The sequence below is a fragment of the Sycon ciliatum genome, chromosome 4 (assembly GCF_964019385.1).
Source record: "Sycon ciliatum chromosome 4, ocSycCili1.1, whole genome shotgun sequence".
Classification (NCBI taxonomy): Eukaryota; Metazoa; Porifera; class Calcarea; order Leucosolenida; family Sycettidae; genus Sycon; species Sycon ciliatum.
The window spans coordinates 23,224,414-23,238,831 of NC_088646.1; the positions used below are offsets into that span (position 1 = coordinate 23,224,414).

The 14,418-nt window shown below is 47.9% G+C and overlaps 1 long non-coding RNA gene across 1 annotated transcript; it reads left to right on the top strand.

Moving 5' to 3' along the window:
- Nucleotides 1-4,880: 4,880 nt before the first annotated feature.
- On the top strand, nucleotides 4,881-7,655 carry LOC135815105 (uncharacterized). Its single transcript, XR_010553262.1, has 2 exons — nucleotides 4,881-5,990; nucleotides 7,112-7,655. It is a non-coding gene; the product is annotated as an uncharacterized LOC135815105 (long non-coding RNA).
- The last annotated feature ends 6,763 nt before the right edge of the window (nucleotides 7,656-14,418 follow it).

A 14,418-nucleotide genomic window follows, 5' to 3' on the forward strand; every position in this document is an offset into this window, starting at 1 on the left:
CATATGCTGAAAGACTTTAAGTGGGCGTAGTTGGAGAGTTTGAGTTGAGGTACCTTGTAATGTGTGAGTGGCTGCGCAATGGAGTCCGCGAGTGCTTAGAAAAGTCTTTGCCTTATTCAAGAAAGAATAATTATTGTGTGACAAATGTCACGGCTCTAGGCATGTGCCCTAGAAATAATTATGGATCAAAGTGTCACCTCGCTATCTGGCACACGCATGTTCAGCCCATTCCACTCCAAACTGTGCTAACCTCCGTTTCTTTGGGTGACCCAGATAAGATGAATGGCCTAACGTTATAACACCACGGCCATGGAATGATGGCATCCTCGTTGCCACTTGCATGGGCTCACGGTAAGTGGGACAAGTGCAGGCCAGGGTGTGCAGACTTGCACGCCAAGTCCGCATACTCCCCCTTATTCCTAATCATAATGCCATGGCACGGAACTAATTCTTCCAGCCGTGGAGGCAGTGTCAAGTGGGGCATGGGGAATCGTGGTTCACAACAGCACCTGTTCTACCCTACAGCTAAAAAGTACAAGGCTACAAACTGGTGTCCTCGTGTGCGATCACCACCAGTAGTTCGTGCACTCTTCACACTCTGCCAGCTAGCTCTGGACGGTTCTCACATGACCACCATGTAGGCTACAGTACAGCCGCATCCTGGAAGTGAACTACTGTACTGTTTTTTTTGGTTTGTATTTTTTTTACAAAAAAACACACACCACTTGACGGCACAAAGCAGCAAGGCAGCGATGGGACATATTATGGAATAGCAGGAGTGGGGGAGAGGCAGGGGCAGCTTGACCGACCATAGGGTCTCGGCTTCATTGCAACCCAAGCGCTCCACAAAAGCAAAAGATTACAGAATATACGCAGGGGGGGGGGGGGGGGTAGATAACTGGGGATTACGGGGAAAAGTATACACAATAAGAAGTTATCAGAGAGTCAACGAAGTGAATGGAGGAGGGAACAGAGTTAGAGCTTTTTTTCGTCTTTTTTCTTTGATTCATAGCCTGTCCGTTGCCCACTCCCAGCGGGTAAGGCGCAGGTGGGTGTTGACCTTTTTGTTTGAACGTCTGCAGTCCTTTCCTTGTTGGCTGGTTCAGCAGAACGCACTGCGGGAGCTGGTTCCAGACCTCCACAACAGCGTCAGGGAAGGACCGAAGGACATCATTCCGTGCTCTGGGCGGAAGAGTGGAAGTGAGCTGAAACTGGTGTGAGCAGTGTCTGCTCCAGCGCCGGGTGAGCCGGGTAATCCACCCGGTTGGGCGGCGCTTGGACCCGATTGAAAATATAGTACCGGGTCACCTGTGAGTCTGTGACCCGGTTGGTACTTTACACTTTCGAACTTTGAAAGGACTGACTACTTGGCTTGAAGTTGTATCAAGAGTAGATAAACTACTCTTGCTTGTATCAAGAGTTCATAACCCCTGCCTGGGGGTTATGAACTCTTGCTTGTATGTGTCAGCTACTTCTTCTTCTTTCGTAATTTTCTAATTCCTGTCCTCTCTTTTCTAAATGAGGCTTATCCATTCGCCTTTATATCATTGGGCCTAGTTCCCGTTTATTGTCCGAATTAAAATAAACCAACCAACCAAGTAAGTCATGATCAGTTTGCCCGTCGTGTGAATGGCCTATAGCATGTGACTCGGCTGGTGAGACAGCGCCAGGTACATGTGTACCCGGCTCCGACCCGGTTGAAATGGTTGCGCCAGGTACACGTGTACCCGGCTGTCCTACAATCCTAGAGCAGACACTGGTGAGGGATGCTTTTGTGTGCGTCGGCTATGGTATGATGTGTTGGTCGCTCGGGGTGGAAGAAGGGTGAGAAGCATGTCTGGGCCAGTTGAAAAGTGGAGCTTGTAAAGAAAGCAGAGTGCTCCGACCATTCTGCGGATGTCCACGCTAGGGAGGTAGGCTCCATCACCGATTAGGTGAAGGCCACGGCGTTGGATGGCAGTGAGGCGAGCCAGAGTGGTGGGTGCAGCGCTCATCCACACGAGCATGCCGTACTCCAAAACCGGGCGGACAAAGCCCTTGTAGATCACTCCACGGCACCTGGAGTCCAGCACTCGTGAGGCTTTCCGGAGGAAGCCGAGACGCTGCGAGCCTCGAATAGCCAATTGCCTGATATGAGCTGTGAAGGACAGGTGTTGGTCAAACAGCACACCCAGCAGCTTCAGCTGGTCGACTTCCGGAACAACTGTGCCCTGGTATACAATCGGTGGGACGACGACTGTGTTGCGATGGTGAGAAACCAGGAGGGACTAAGACTTTGTAGGTTCAAACCTAATGTGCCAGGCCATTCCCCAGTCTGCCAGCGCATTTACAGCGAGCTGGACTGTGGTAGCATATTCGGGTACGGCAGTATTGGTCGATATGCACTTGTACAATGTGGTGTCATCAGCATATGCAGCAAGCTGGGCCCCAGCAGGTAGATGATCCTCAGCATCATTCGTATAGAGAAGGAATAAAGTCGGGCCCAAGACGCTGAGTCGACTGGTTTTTGTCCGAAAAGGCAGCGATGCAGCATTCCTCCTTTATTCCCAATCGAACATGGTTGAACAAGTGGTCACGTGCTCCTGCGTACACCAGTCACCTGGTCACCGTGCCTGCAGGGTACATTACTTACTAGCCTGTTTGACCTTTTTTAGGTGCAGTCCTGTCACTCGAGTTGAAATCGAGTTGAACCTTGGTGTGAAAGTTGTCGCCTGCTGGCGTGGTAAACCAGGTGATTTGGGCACCCAGGAGCACGTGACCGCTTGTTCAACCACGTTCGATTGGGAATAAGGGCCGAACGCTGCATCGCAGCCTTTTCGGACCAAAGCCAGTCGACTCAGCGTCCAAAAGACTACAACATATGGGCCAGGGCCAATCGCGGTCATCCGTGCTTTTATAAGAACGAAATGGCGCTTTTAGTGACATTTTCCATACAAATCCCCATCTAGTAGGGCGCAGTCACCCAGTTTCGGTGGAAGTGCGCGAGTTCGATTGGGATTCAAGTAGGAAGGGAGCGTCTCAGCTTTCTCGGACCAAGACCATTCGACTCAGCACCCCGAAGACTACAACTGGTGAAATTTTGATTTTTGCCTTAAATTAACTTCCCCTTTAAACCGTTGAATCAAAGCAAACCTATCAGCGCGCGTGACCATGGTGACCGCCGAGTCGAAGCCAAAGAGCACCTACATGTACATGTACTATGATGTAGGTTGGTTGGTTTATTTTAATTCGCACAATAAACGGGAACTAGGGGCAATGATACGAAGGCGAACGGATATCATGAGCCGCATTTAGAAGAGAAAGGACAGGAATTTTGAAAATTACGAAAGAAAAGTATCTGACAGAGGAGTCAAGCGAGTATCAGGGGTGACAGGGCGGTCAAGGAGAGCTAGGGGCGGGGCTAGTCTCAGCAACAATTATTATGGTAAGCAACTTACGCTAAGCTTTTTCTGTCTTGCTATGGTCCGAACATCATCCAGTACATCATGTATGTAGATATTGTTAGATTGACAGCATGAAACAAGGTGGAGGACACTGTGTTCGGAAACAGTGACCTTACTACAACCATCCATGGTTGGCAGAGCCCCGGACCGGGGCTCTGGCGGATTATGCTCGCGAAATCATGGAATTATGCTTTCAAGGATTCTCGCATTATGCTCGTAAAATCCTCATATTATGCTTGGGCACCCGGGGATATATATTCACTTTGTTGTACTTATGGAGCCTCAAAGTTCGGAAAATTGTGCTTTTTTCGTAAAGTTGCAAGTGGCCATAAGTACAACAAAATACATGAGTATCCCCATACCAAGGTGTCCATGCACGTTAGAGATCAACATGGAAAAGAGAAAACATTACTTCTTCTATTCATCACTTGATTTCTTTTGTACTTCAGTAAAAATATTATTCTATTAAAAATTTAATAAATAATAATAATAATAATAATTTCATTGCCAAATTAGTTTGAGTTATCTTTGAAAATTATCATGTTCAACTAGGCCTTGACGGATTATGCTAATAATTTCGTGAAATTATGCTTTTCGCATTGCTGAAAAGTTGCCGAATTATGCTATTTTTATGCTAAAAGTTATCAAATTATGCCGCATTATGCTGCACATTTGCGATGAAACACCACAGCACTAGCCAACTTGGTTTCGCAAAAAACATGCATGACGACTAGTCCATTCATAAAAAGATGGGCCCTGGCTTTGGCGAGCTCCCGTATTTGGCGATTTTTCGTGATTTCATCGTACATAGTGCAGTGCTGCGAACTTTGAAATTTGAAAGAGGGTCCAAAAAGGTACCTGAACTGGGGTTCGAACCGCACAACGCACTGTTGCAGGCGAGGTCGAACGGCCTGGATTTTGATGGTTTTCCCGATTCAGTGCTTTTGGGGGGAAACCTGGCCGAAATCCTATTCTTGCTATGGCTTACTTTTTGGACAAAAAAACTTCAGAAACATAATTGGAAGAGGATTCCCTACGGGGTGGCAGAAAAAAATTCTAAAAAAACTCAAAGTTTGACCCGTTTATGGCCAAAAGCTAGAAGTCCATCTTTTTCTGAATGGACTGTAGGCTAGCGCAAGAGCTTTTTTTGTAGAGGGCGTTGTACTGAGTAGCAAAAGTTCAACGGGGTCAATAGTCCATCAGCCAGTGGTGCCAAAGTGAGTCCCCCGTTGCACTTACAAATCGAACACCTGGAACTGACATCAATCGACAGCAAAAGCATCACTGAATCCGACCTGCCTACTTTCCCTGGCGAAACTCTTGCACTCCTTTTGCAGTGCGCCTTGGAAGTTCGACAAATTTCTTCTTCTTCATTGGAAAGGCTTCCTGTCTGAAGCCTTTCCATACTGGTACTCGATATGTTCCAGTTTTGTGACACGAGAATGGCACGAGAATTAGTGTACCGCTGAGTGTACCGCTATACACGTGGTCGACACGTAGTCGACACGTTGTTGATACTTTTTTGACACGTGACCCCGTTAACGGTCTGCTTTGTGCCAATGCCACTCGGTAAACGCCGATGTCGCGTACGACAAAGACCACTATCCCGTACGCGAAATAGTTGAGAACTGCATGACGTGGACCTGACGGCAAGGACAACTGCGAGGAGGCCCCTTTCGGTACCCCTGACGGGAAGGAGAACTGCAGAAGTCGACGAAGTCGAACGAGGAGGCCCCTTTTCCGTACCCCATACTGCAAAGTGCCATTGATGGATACCTTTTGCACCTGGAACGACCCCTTAAACGCTGTCGCGGCGACTATCCCGTACGCGAAATAGTTGAGAACTGCTGACGTGGACCTTTTGCACCTGGAACGGCCCCGTAAACGCTGTCGTGTCGCATGTCGGCGGAGTGAATGTGCAGGGTACTACACGTGTGGGGTGAAAAGAATTGCTGCAAAGACGTCCCCTCTACTAGGCTCTAGGCCTTTGCCTTTGGAGACATCGTCGGCGAACTGAATGCGCAGGGCGAAAAGAATTGCTGCAAAGACGTCCGCTCTAGGCCTTTGGAGACATCGTGGGAACTCCTTCCGGTACTATACAAACTGCTGACGTGGCCGTGGACATGTACATGGAGAGTCATGGTGGGACTTCATGTACATGGATACATGATGCGAATTCCTTCCGGCACCCTCGTACCGCAAAGCCAACGGTGGGGAAGGAGAAGTGCAGACGTGCAGGAAGACGAACGAGGAGGAACCAGGACGAGCGAGCAATGGCAGGACTAGCTGGACCGTAAGTAATAGCTGAATTGTGCATGACAACTTGACATCCATGCGGCACTTGCCACTTGCCACTGCATATTTCTTGTCCACTAACAATGTCAATGTCTCTCCTCTGCCCCCTGTGTGTCCACGGCCCCGTTTCTGAATTGGCCCGATGAATCGAATGTCTTCCGCAACTGGAACGGCCCCGTGAACGCTGTCGCGTCGGCGACTGAACGCGCAGGAGGGAAAATATTGCTGCGAAGACGTCTCCTCTAGACGACGGTAAGGCACCCCATTGATATGTTGCCAGTGTGTGCCAGGGTATCGCGCGATGGTGAATGAAGAATGATGAAGGGTACGGTGGGACTGTAGACCTGTTACCTTCTACTACTGTAACACGTTATCAGGTGGAGAGTGTCTTGTACTCACGTTATCAGGTCGAGAGCGTCTTGTACTCACGTTATCAGGTCGAGAGCGTATTGTAGTCACTCTCTCTATTCCTGTACTTCATTACGTTTAAGGTGTACGTATAACTTCTCAAAAAAATTAATGGTCTACAGTCGTGTCGGAAGGGTACGGTGGGACTGTAGACATGTTACCTTCTAACACGTTATCAGGTGGAGAGTGTCTTGTACTCACGTTATCACTATTATCAGATCGAGAGCGTATTGTAGTCGCTCTCTCTATTCCTGTACTTCATTACGTTTCAGGTGTACGTATAACTTTTCCAAGAAATTTAAAATGGTTCACGTCTTCAGATAGAGAGCGTATTGCACCCACTGTCTAGTCTCTGTAGTGCATTGAGATTTTGTTGATCGAACATGAAATGGATACACAGACAAAGCCAGGCCAAGTACATGGCGAGATGTCGCCAGAAGAACGTCTTCAGGTAGAGAGCGTATTGCACCCACTGTCTAGTCGATTTTGTGGATCGCACATGAAATGGATACACAGACAAAGCAGGCCAAGTACATGAGAGAGTGGACGATGTGCAGATCGACACGGCCTGCGGGTACTTCATTAAAGTTACCCGTGACATAACTAGGATAAATGTTAATCACTGCAAAAACATTGCCAAGTATGTGAGCACTTTGGACTTGACAGAAGAGTGCATGGGCGACGTTGACAAAACATACAGTGGTGACTGTCGCTATCATGACAGCAGGGGCACATCGCACGCAGCATCGCAGATCGTGTCGAATTGCGCATCATAATATTGCAAAATTGCTCCTGTGCATGCAAGTGGATTTCATTGCACTTCTCAGTTTGGGAAATGCTCGATTATGACAATTCTCCGTGTGAGTGCACTAGCCCTGAACAGACATGTAGGTGAACCGTTTGTGGTGTCTCATAGCCTACCTCACGACCTTCTGCTTTCTTGCTTCATCACTTGTATCTTGCAGGTATATCATCCCGTGACGACCACATTGAAGTCTGAATTTGAAGTGTGAAGATGCTTCAGCAACCACATCGTACTTTTCCATTGCTTTCATTGTGCTTCTACTGTGCATGTGTGTAACTTGTGGGGTAAACATGTGATGACATTGTATGCTGGCGACACGGTCAGATGTTCATGCGTCTAACGTACACCTGCATGTTGTGCATTGAAAAGGGTTTGCCACTTGCGATCCTGGGACGAGTATCAGGTCCGCTTTGTCCTATGTGGGCTGTATCAGATTGCTGTTCACTTCTCTATCTGTTGGATATGTGACTTTCTGCAAGTTTCTGGTGTATGATGGCCACGTCCTTGCTTGTCACTTTGTATGATATTACATTCTGTATTCGCTGCTTCCATGGCATGGTCTGCAAACTGCAATCCTTGGGCAAATGTCATGTTTGCTATGTTGCGCTTTGGCGGTCAGCTTGTCTACGCGCTGTAGTTGAATTATTTTTGTTTCACAACTGACTTCCTCAAGTACGGTGGCCACTGCTTTGCATGGCATTATACATGAAGAATTTCCTGTTTGTGTCGTGTGCATGTGCGTATGTGTGCGTGGCCACGTGTGTGTGCCGTGTGCATACACATGTTTGTGTATCTGTGTGCGGGGTAGCGAGGCGGGGAGGGCTGGTATGTATCAGTGTGTTATTGCAGTCGCATGGCTACATACAGTACATCGCGCGCGTGGTCATCATGTTTACCTTCGGGGTTGGGGTGGGGAGGGAACGGAAAAAGAGCTGAAATTATCCATATAAAAATCGCTCTGTGAGCGGTTCTGAAAAACCTTTACTGGTACTGCCCCGTCGTAAAAGTAAGAAATTAGAACTGGCCCATTGTCCCCCCAAATGCGAACTGATCCACCTAAATCGCGAATGACGGGACCCGAACGCACCAGTAGCACGAGGTTCCTACCCGTGGATGCAGATGGGGACGTTGGTCTGGACCATAGGCCATGTACTGTACTAGCGGTAGGCTTCCCTATCAAAATAATAAATTCTACTACTACTAGTGTTACCAAGAGTACATAACTACTGTGTAGTTATGTACTCTTGGTGTTACCCTATGATCCTGTGCCCTCCCTCCCTCGTGCTACTGGTGCGTTCGGGTCCCGTCATTCGCGATTTAGGTGGATCAGTTCGCATTTGGGGGGACAATGGGCCAGTTCTAATTTCTTACTTTTACGACGGGGCAGTACCAGTAAAGGTTTTTCAGAACCGCTCACAGAGCGATTTTTATATGGATAATCATATATATCAGCCATTACGAGGTTTTCCATCCGTTTTATCAGGACATCCAATGCGTCTTCAGTGGAGTTTTGTCAACGTTTGGTGTGGTTTTCCGTGGCCATCGACCTAAAATCGCGAAATAAATCGCCGTCGATTTGAGCAGAGGTGAGTTGGCTTGGAGCACGTACAGATTCAAAAAATATGTGTACATGCGCACCGGGAAGAAGATGAAGATGCTCACCATTTTCAAATAACTAATTCAAAAAACTACATGACTATTGTACTGCAATTGTTGTAGTTACTTGTTTGCAACTACAATGGTATCAAGTAGATAATCAAGCGAGGTACAGAGGGATTGATGGCTGATCAAAGCCCAAGGGACCAGCCCGAGGGCTTTGATCAGTCATCAAGCCCGACTGTACCTTGCTTGAATATGCTTCAGACGATCCCCAACAATTTTTTTGATTTTGAATTCAATCGCTTTTTTCTTTGGGTGATCTCGAGTGTGGTAGATAGTACTTCGAAGTAGTACAACTGTAACTGTACTACTACCTGGTTGCAACATGTTCAAAGCAGCCTTGCCTTTATTTCAACTGTTTGCTGTCAGCATCCAGAGCCATGGCGTTTGCTAGTTGGTCGTAATGGAGAAGAGAACTGCAGGGCATTCACTCGATGTACAACATCCATCGCCGCAGATTCCTTACTTTTAGCTCTCCACGTTCCTTATTTTTCCAGGGATCAGGACCTTCCCGGGGTGATTCCATTCAGGGTGGAAGCGTAGATCACTTTTGCCAAACAGTAAAAACTACGCTTCAAACCTGCTTGACATGCTTCGGGGTGCATACTTCGGAAACCCGAAGGTGGATGATGTTCAATACTAGCTCATTGTAATCTTCCTGAAGGTATGTATTCGGATGCTCAATTAAATAGAACAGTGAAAGAGATGTGTAATGGAACAACACTCTACAAAGTAGGCGAACAACAATTTTATTGTAATTTGAATCCAGGCACACGTGTAATACGGAAACTGCAATGGTTTACACTGCAAATCTTCTCGATTTGCAAGATTTTTCCCGTAATTCACAAAAATCTGAAAGTTCATTCCTGAAACGCGCATGGCACTGATTGAAGATTGGGTTTAGGTCACAGCAATGGCTGTCGATGAAATGCCAAAAATGGTCACTTTGTCGGCTTCCCCCTGCAGAGCGTGCAAGTCGTTTACTCTTTTTATTTGCGGATTCGGTGTACAGGGTACCTAAACTCCCCATTGAGGCCAAAATCAAGTATTCGATTTCTAAGTGCAACAGGGTGCTTGAATTTGACGACTTCTGAGTTCTTGGCTGATGGACTACAACGCACAGTCCGACCTAGCTACGACCAGGGAGCCCTACACATACGTATGTGTAGGGCTCCCTGGCTACGACCAGGGAGTAGTACAAGGTATTGTACTACTCCCTGGCTACGACCGTCACTGTAGTGGACTGGTCATGTTATCAAGGGAGTCGTAAACCTACGACTTCCTGGTAAACGAACATACACGCATAGTTGAATACGCACTCACACTTGTTCTTGTACACTGCCTGAAATGATCTACACTTTCTGCTTATGTCGAGCATATTTTGGCATATTTTGGCACATCTTTTTGCATATCTTGCTAAACCTTTGGCATATTATGGACGTTTTCCCTGATATCAGCGGCGACGAGCATATTATGCTCTCTTTTTTTGTGGGATATTTGCCATTATTTGGTCGAGGCCTACATTGCAATTGGATGGTGAAATAAAAAATATATAAAAATAAAAAGTTACTGGTAGTGGTACATGTGTACAGTCACCGTTACTACAGTGCATTATCACAGCACCTTTTATAGTTATACCGCCATTTTCCAGGTACAGTCAGACCTCGCTTATCCGGTCCTCTTTTATCCGGATCCCTCGCCATCCGGAAGAAAATTGTTGGTTACCGATTTACAACATATGGCATGCACTGCAAAGAGCACTGAGGGTTACCTGTAAAAAGACGGCAACGTCTGTAGGGATTTCCCTAACAAAATAATAAATACTACTACTACTACTACTACTACTACTACTACTACTACTACTACTGCATACACACCGTATGTGTGTGCGCGCTGATCCGATTGCCTCGCCTATCCGGATATTTCTTGTGGAAAACAGATGTGTGCGGTTAATTTAAGCGAGGTCTGTACATGTATATGTAGCACCCGGCCAGCCGGTCAGGCCATGGCCGGACCAGTGATACATGTAGTTGGAAAAGGATCCACCCAATGCATGCCACACAGTGACGTTTTTTTATTCAATAACTTCCTCAGCTCCAGTGAAATATCCCATTCGGCCAGGCCACTTGAAATCCAGGTGCTACAGTACAGCCCTGAGTCGGAGTCATTCGAGAGCTCGATTGCTCACGGCACATGTACATTATCATAACGTACATATGATAACGTACATATGATAACGTAAAGTGAAATCATGATTATACATGTACCTACATGAATGCTGGGCTTATTCCTCACGGTAGTAGCCGATGACGGTCAGGGCTAGGCTTCTATTCACATCAGGTTTCTATTGAGCCAGGTATTTCTGTATGTACAATGTATGTCAACCGTGACTAAGACCAGCAGGGCCCTTGTGCCGACAGTGTATCTTGAAAAATCAGGCTTGGTTTCAAAACAGTCTTCCATGGCATGAGCGGGCAGGCTTTAAAATACAATACATGTACATGTACACTATGGTAACAAAAATGGAGTTGCATCCTGAGACCCCGGTCCTGCCGGTATCGTACGGTAAGACCATCATCATACAGGCCTGCAGCCTGCAGGGCGTCTTTGTGGTCCACTTTCACGACAATAACACACACAGAAGTCTCTGCTGTGAGCACGGTGGCTCGGCAATGGCGAAGTAATTTACATGAGCCCCAAATGTTCAAGTTACCCACAAAGACACAAGCTTTCCAACTCTCTTTGGCCGTTGGAAAGCGTACCAGATATCAAGAGTACGACTCGTACTCCGCCTTGCACCAGCATGCAGCTGCACAGCCGGCCTGTGATAACATTATATTTACCCTCTAAACCGTTGCTAAGTGACTTGTGATGTAGGCGGCATCCACAAAATCAAGAACTATAGTATCATAGGGGATCCTCCAAGGCATATATTATTACGAAACTGCATGGCAACAGCCTATGGCAACAGCGGAAGTGGAGTATGGAATGTTTTTTTTTTTTTTTTTTGGGTACGATGGCGGGCGGGAGCAAATTTGTAGCTCCTGGCTCAGCAGCATCTGTTCTCTTCCCCAAGGATCCAGAGTGGCCCAAGGACCACGTTTTCTTCATTGAGGAGCTATCCAAGAATGGAGTGAAGCCAGAGGAGTTGCTTCTAGTGGACTTACACGGAAAGCCAGGTTGGTGTGTAGTAACGTTGTCCTGCCCAGCTGTGAGAGATAGGATCGCGGCAAGTGGAGTCCGGATCGCCGGTAAGGATGTGCATGTTATTGTTGGAGGCAGCCAAGTCACTGTGGTGTCCTTGTTCGGCTGTCCCTTGCATTTACACGATGGAGCGTTAATCAATTCTTTGGAGGCACATGGGAAAGTTTTCGGTCAGCCGACGAGGAAAACAGTCAAGCATGGAGATTATGCTATCGAAACAGGAACCAGGCAGATTCGAATCAGCTTGCAGAAAGGTGTACCGAGTACGCTGAGAGTAGGTAGTGTCACTGTACGTACATGGTACCCTGGCCAAGTACAGACATGCTACCTCTGTACACAGACTGGCCACGAGGCAAGGTACTGTCCAACACGCAAGAACAGCAACCAGGCGTACGCAGGGGCCGAGGGTCAAAGCAGCCAGACCCAGGCAACCCCAAACACGCATGCAGGAGAGAAAGCACTGTACTCGCAGGTCACACAAGGTCAGAGCAATACGCAAGAACGGCATGGAAATACCGTAGCGAACACAAATGAAAGTGCTGAAGGCGGACAACAGGAAAAAGACGCATCAACCCCAGGCCGGGGAGAAATACACCCGACCGAACACAAGGGAAAGCACCCCCTCGACGGGATCTCAGAAACCTCACAGCAGGAAAACGATACTTCCAGCACAGAGCAGAATGAAGAGACAAACCGTACATATGCCTCCGCTGTTGATGAGCGGCATCACAGGCACCCTGACCCCAACAGCGCGGAACAAGCGACTGGCGATGAGTCTCTGCCCCAGGAAAGCCGGTCCGTGCAAGATGAACAACAATCATCTGTGGACTCAGCCAATCCTCCCCAAGGGCTGCAGCAGCAACAGCAGCAGGCCTCTACACCGGTTGCTCCATCGCTGCCACCACCATCCCGAGGTAAAGCCGCCCACTCATCTCCAGATGAAGAAGGTTTTACCCTAGCATCGGGGAAGCACACCTTCGCACCCCATGTCCTGACCCCCACCCAGCTGACCCCCGAGCAGCAGCCAGCATTCAATGTCGACATACAACAGCAATGGGCAAAGCAGGCCAGCGCGAAAGAGATGGCCGATGTTGCCAAACGAGTAGCCGCAAGTCATCGACGGCACTTGAGTAAGTAAGCATCCTAGTAATAGTGGTCAGGAACATTTTTGCGCATATCAATCTGTATTCTACTACTGTACTGATTCTGCCGACACTCTTACAAATGGCGTCTCTTAATCCCCTAGCACCCAGCTTTTTCCCCTCTAAGTCAAATCTAACCAGGCCTACCAGTATATGTCCTACTCACGATGCAGAACCCCTCCCTGCCCTTCTTGCTGATGTGACATCTAGCCATCCACCCTACACGCCCATAACACATTCATTCCACCTTAGGATAGGCCAACTCAACTGCCAAAGCGCCACTCATAAGATCCCAGTCATTGAGTCGCTACTACACACTTCGTCCCTTGACCTCCTATTCCTCTGTGAGACGTGGTTCTACCGATCACTGCCGGATGCAGCCATCTCAATTGCCGGATACAGCCTCCTGCGTAAAGATAGAGACGGTGCCCGACACTCCGCGATAGGCGGAGGACTTGCTGTTTATATTCGACAATCGCTCATGTGCCATTTCCAACGGCGGACCGACCTTGAATGCAAACTGGAGCACATTTGCGTGGAATTTATAGAATCGCAGAACAGTCGAAAGAATACATTCCACATGTTTTACAGGCCCCCTCACCGATCATCAGCAGAAAAACACGACTTTTTTGTGTCCTTCCAGTCCACCATTGCCAACGCACTGTCAGCCTCAGGCACGACAGTCATTCTCGGTGATTTCAATGCCAAACTCCGACAGTGGAACGCAACAGATGTTGATACGGCAGAGGGCAAACAGCTAGCAGGATTGTTAGACGACCTTGCACTACAGCAAATTGTCCGAAACACCGCAACGCGATACTCAGCTACGGGTAGCCAGTCATCACTTCTCGACCTGGTTATCACAGACGCAGAGCATCGTATATCCGACCTTGAAGTCCTAGATCCGCTATCAGACCACTGTCCCATAATCTTTAAATATCTCTCAGGAAAGCACACCCCAAAGCACCCGCCGCCCCGCTTTGTACCAGACTACGCGAACACTGACTTTCAATCTCTACGACAGAAACTTTCATCTCTTCCACTCCGGGAGTGTATGCTCGGTGCTTCCACCATCGAGAGTGCGTGGTGGGCATGGGAGTCATGCATCACACAAGCCATTGCCAGCTGCTTAGCGTACAGACGAGTTTCATCTCGAAGACAGCAAACCAAGCCTTGGTTCACCCCGCATCTGCATCACCTTCATCGCCAGAAGCAGCGCCTTTTCCGTGCCGCCAAGCGCCACCAAACAGTAGCATACTGGTTAACCTACAAGGCCCAGAGGAATGCATATCAGAACCAGTTAAGAAATGCCAAGACCCTGTACTTCAAGCGCCTCAGTGAGAATATTCACGATAAGCAAGATGCCCACCTTTGGTGGAAGAAAGCCAAGACACTTGCCAACATCTCCTGTAAGAAAGATAAAGTTCCTGACCTAACGTGTGAGGGCTACACGGCACAGAGT